Source organism: Lipotes vexillifer, unplaced genomic scaffold (assembly GCF_000442215.2).
Source record: "Lipotes vexillifer unplaced genomic scaffold, Lipotes_vexillifer_v1.1 scaffold182, whole genome shotgun sequence".
Lineage (NCBI taxonomy): Eukaryota > Metazoa > Chordata > Mammalia > Artiodactyla > Lipotidae > Lipotes > Lipotes vexillifer.
Window position 1 is genome coordinate 5766934 of NW_006798798.1, and position 5879 is coordinate 5772812.

Below are 5879 nucleotides of genomic sequence, written 5' to 3' on the forward strand. Positions count from 1 at the left end.
TATCACTTATATGTAGAATCTAAAACAGCCAAACTCATAAGAACAGAAAGTAGAATGGTGGTTGCCAGGAACTGGGGGTGGGGGAAATAGGGACAGGCTAGTAAAAGGGTAAAAACGTTCAGTTATAAGATGAATAAGGTCTGAGGATCTAGTGCATAACATGGTGACTATATTAACGATACTGTATTGTACACTTAAAATTTGCTAAGAGATTAGATCTTAAGCATTCTCACCAAAAACAAAGACAAAAACAAAGGTGAGGTGATGTTATTTAACTTGACTGTGGTAATAACTTCACAATGACACATATATCAAATCACCATGTTGTACACTTTAAAATACATTACAGTTTTTTGTCAATTGTACCTCAATAAAGCAGGGTAAAAAAAAAATTTTTTTTAATCAAGTTTTGGCCATAAACTACCAACTGTCAAGTTTGCTCTCAGTCCACCGGACAGAACTAATCTTATGGCCTCAACTGAACACAGGGGCCTCTGGGAAATGTAGTCCTAGACTGGGCAGCCAATGGACACCTTTCTAAGATCTTCCTTGAGCTGAGACACAGAAGCCAAAGTGTGAGAGCTGTTCCAATAACTGTGAGAACAGAGTTCCCACAGAGTGGGACTAGCAAGTGGAAAGGTCCATAAGCTGGAATGAGCTTGGCAATTCAAGGAACAAAAAGGAGGCCAATGTGACAGTAAGTAATGTCACACAGCTCCCACTCTCCAAAATAGGTGGGGTTCTCTTTCTCCTGGTAAGAATCCTCGTAGGTGCTTATGAAAGTCTCAAAGATGTCCCCCATTTCCACCTCTCCTGAAGAAGAAACTCAACACTGGTTTTCACAGATCTGCTCACAGGAATATTTTACAGACATACAGCTGCCCACCTTAGGACCTCCCAACCCCCTCCATGCCTGGTTCTGTGTTGAGTGATGCTGGACACACAGCAGCGACCGAGACAGACCCCATCCCTGCCCTCCGGAAATCCACAGTCCAGTGGGAAAGGCCAACTCACCACCAGACAGGCCTGTGAGTTGTTCTTTCATTTAGCAAGTTTTTATTGTGCATCTATTGTTGTGCCAGGCACAGGGGACATATTACTGAACAAAGCAAACCAAAAAATCCAACCTCATGGATCTCACATACTGGTGGGGTGTGAAAGGTAATAAACATAGTAAGTAGTAAAATATTGAGAGTCCTGTGGGAAGAAATAAAACAGAGTAAGGATGACTGCAAGTATTGGAGATGAGTGAGGGGCTTTAGTTTTAAATAAGGAGGCAGGTAATGCTGACTTTTGATCTAAGTCTTGTAGGACTTAAGTGAGGAAACTAGGCACAGATATCTAGGTGAAGAGTGTCCCAGGCAGACGGAACTGCTAGTTCAAAGGCCTGGAGGGAGGAGCATGTCTGATATTTCTGAGATATAGTAAGGACACTGTAGCTGAAGTGCAGTGAGCAAGGCAGGGAATGGCTGGAGATGAAATCAGGGAGATAATGGAAAGTAAGACAGAAGAGAGCTTACTTTACCCCGAGTGACATGAACAGACTTTGAACAGATGAGTGACATGAGCTGACTCAGGTGTTACTGGCTCTCTATGACTCTGGAGGGGAGCAGACTGTAGGAGAAAAGTTACAGCAGGGAGACTACTGTGAAAGTCCAGATTGAAGGTGATGGAATATCAGGCCAGAGTAGGGGAAGTGGAAAAGGAAAAGTCTTGATGAATTTTAAAGGTAAACAGGAATTACTGAAGCATAATATGAGCATAAGAGGAAAAGAGGGATTTTGGACCTCAGGAGCTGGAAGGACAGAGCTGCCCTTGTCTGAGCTGGAGAAGGAGGTGAGAAACAAGTCTGGGAGGTACAGTGTAGCAGCCATTATAAGTTTGGGGACTCATATTCTGGCTCAGAGATTGGGTCAGCAGTGGGCATGTGACCCTGCCTAAGCCACTAAGACTTAAATAAATGGTTTACAGAGCTTATGGAAGCAGGCTATCTCTTCCATGTTAGTCTCTAAAACCACATCTTTCTGTCTCACCTCACAAGGGCCAGGGAAACCATTCTACAACCACATGGAAGAGCCTGGGGCTGCCAGGATGAAGGAGGAGCCAAGGAAGAAGTAAGTACTAGGAAGTGGAGGAGCAGGAAACTGGATCCTCCTCATCAGGATCATCATCATCATCATATCCGCTCGGCAGTCAACTGTGTCAATCACGGTTCAGGGAGGTTATGCACATTATCTTATTTAAACCCCATGCCAACACTGAAAAGTAGGTATTATTATTGTACCCAATTCATAAATGAGGAAACTGAGGCCAAGAAGATTGAGAGACTTGCCCAAGATCACCCAGTCTGTAGGTGGTGGAGTCAGGATTCAAACCCAGTCAGTCATACTGCAGAGCCTTTGCTTATAATAACTGCCTTCCAGTGTTTGAGCTGCTGGATCACACCTCACCTAAATCAGTATGAACCAATACACACTTTAAAATCATGTGAACCAAGATATTTCTTGTTTGGGGGCACTACTCCTTTGAGTTTTCAGACATTTGTCATCAAAAAGAGGCTTACATGTGACAGTCCGGAGGAGGGTATCCAACCAGCCAGGGGGCCGGGCTTAGAGAAGGCTAGCCTGGGAGGGCACATCTAAGTTAAAACCTAAGGACGAAGGGGAGGGGTCCAAGATGGCAGCATAGGAAGACTCTGAACCCACCTCCTCCCTTGGACACACAGAGTCTACACCTACATATAGAGAAATTCCTCCCAAAGAAGACCTGAGGGCTGATTGAATAGCTTCTGCACATAGAGGGACCACATAGAAATGGATAGCAAAAACAAACAAACAAACAAACAAACAAAAACAAAAAAAACACACAAAAAAAGAAATGGATAGCAAAGACAGAGAACCCCATGGGTTCTCTGGGAACCCATGGGAACCCCACCCCCGACATGGTAACCTGAAGTAGGGAGGGATATGACTGAAGGGCCTGAGTGCAGACTCACCCATCCTGGGACACAGGAAAAAAAAAACAAAACAGCAGTTTAAAGGGCACTTAGACTATGCAGGAAAGAAATCCAACTACTAACTTTAGAGTACCTGCCAAACGGGTAGGGAACTGCTGGAACTCTCTCCAGGATTGAAGGTGCCAGCAAGTGCCATTGTTTGATCCCCCAGCCTGTGCCTGTTCCAGCTCCAGCTGTCCTGCCAAGGCTCCTACAGCATGGCGCACCCCAAGACTGCCCAGCCCACATGTGCTCCAGCTCCAGCTGTCCACCAAGGAGGCCCTGGCACAACATGCTCCACTGTTTCCTATGGCCCACACTAGCCTCCAGCTAGCTGCCAAGGACACCAGCACAGAGTGCCCTGAGACTAACCCCAGCCCATGCCCACTTCTCCTCCAGCAAGCCTGCCAAAGCCACCTAGAACAGGCAGTCTACATGGGGGATGCTCCCTCACAATGCCATTCCTTCCAGACTGAGAGAGGTAGCGGGTTCATCTAACTCATAGAAACAAACATAGAAAGTCAGACAAAATGAGGAGAGAGAGGAATATGTTCTCCAAAAAAGAACAAGATAAAACCCCAGGGGAAATAAACCTAATTAAATGGAGATAAATAATTTATCCAATAAAGACTTAAAAGCAATGGTCATAACAATGCTTACTGAACTCAGGAGAAGAATGGATGAACTCCGTGTGAACTTCAACAAAGAGTTAGAAAATGTAAGAAAGAACCAATCAGAGCTGAAAGATACAATAACTGAAATAAAAAATACACTAGAGGGAATCAGCAGCAGATCAGATGATACAGAACAGATAAGTGATCTGGAAGACAGAATAGTGGAAATCACCCAATCATATAGCAAAAAGAAAAAAAAATGTTTTAATGAGGAGGTTTTACAGGACCTCTGGGACAATATCAAGCTTATTAACATTCACATTATGGGGGTCCCAGAAGGATGAGAAAGAGAGAAAGGGATGGAAAACTAATTTGAAGAAATAAAAGCCAAAATTGATCTTAACCTGCAGAAGAAAACAGACATCCAAGTCCAGGAATCATAGTCCCAAACAAGATGAACCCAAAGAGATCCACACCAAGACATATTATAATTAAAATGGCAAAAGTTAAAGATAAAGAGAGACTCAAAGTAAAAAAAAAAAAAAATCCCATTTAAAATCACATCAAAAAATAAAATAAAATACCTAAGAATAAACTTAACCAAGGAGGTGAAAGACCCATACTCTGAAAACTATAAAACACTGATGAAACTGAAGATGATTCAAAGAAATAGAAAGATATCCCATGCTCATGGACTGGAAGAATTAATATTAAAATAGCCATACTGGGCTTCCCTGGTGGCACAGTGGTTGGGAGTCCGCCTGCCGATGCTGGGGACACGGGTTCGTGCCCCGGTCCGGGAAGATCCCACATGCCGCGGAGCGGCTAGGCCCGTGAGCCATGGCCGCTGAGCCTGCGCATCCGGAGCCTGCGCGTCCGGAGCCTGTGCTCCGCAATGGGAGAGGCCACAACAGTGAGAGGCCCGTGTACTGCAAAAAAAAAAAAAAAAAATAGCCATACTACCCAAAGCCATCTACAGATTTAATGCAATCTGTATCAAAAAACCTATGATGTTTTTCACAGAAAGAAAACAAATAATCTTAAACTTTATATGCAACCACAAAAGACCCCAAGTTGCCAAAGCAATCCCAAGAAAAAAGAAGAGAGCTGGCAGTGTAACCCTCCCAGACTTCAGACTATATTACAAAGCTACAGTAATCAAAACAGCATAGTATTGGCATTAAAAAAAATAGACACATAGATCAGTGGAACAGAATAGAGAGCCCAGAAATAAACCCACACACCTATGGTCAATTAATAGAATATACAATGGAAAAAAGACAGTCTCTTCAACAAGTAGTCCTAGGAAAGCTGGATGGCCACATGTAAAACAATGAGATTAGAACATTCCCTCACAACAGATACAAAAATAAACTCAAAATGGTTTAAAGACCTAAATGTAAGACCTGAAACCATAAAACTCCTAGAAGAGAACATAGATGGAACACCCTTTGACATAAATCATAACAATATTTTCTTGGATCAATCTCCTAATGCAAAAGAAATAAAAGCAAAAATAAAAAAATGGACCTAATTAAACCTAAAAACTTTTGCACAGCAAAGGAAACCATCAACAAAACAAAAAGACAACCTATGGAATGGGAGAAAATATTTGGAAATGATAAACTGACAAGGTGTTAATATCCAAAATATACAAACAGCTCATACAGCTCAATATCAAACAAACAAACAAACAAAAAAACACAAAACCCAAACAATCCAACCAAAGAGTAGGCAGAAGACCTAAATAGACATTTTTCCAAAGAAGACATACAGATGGCTAACAGGCACATGAAAAGATGCTCAGCGTCACTAATTATTAGAGAAATGCAAATCGAAACCATAGTGAGGTATCACCTCACATCTGTATGAATGGCTATCATCAGAAAGTCTACAAATAACAACTGCTGGAGAGGATACGGAGAAAAGGGAACCCTCATACACTGTTGGTGGAAATGTAAATTAGTGCAGCCACTATGGAGAACAGCATGGAAGTTCCTTAAAAAACTAAAAATACAACTACTATATGATCCAGAAATCTGTTGCATTTCTATATACTAATAATGAACTATCAAAAAGAGAAATGAAGAAAAAAATCCTATTTACAAAGGCATCAGAAAGTATAAAATACCTGGGAATAAATTTAACCAAGGAGGTAAAAAAAAAAACTGTATTCTAAAAACTGTAAGACACTGAGGAAAGAAATTGAAGATAACACAAATAAAAGGAAAGATATACCATGCTCATGGATCGGAAGAATCAACATCATT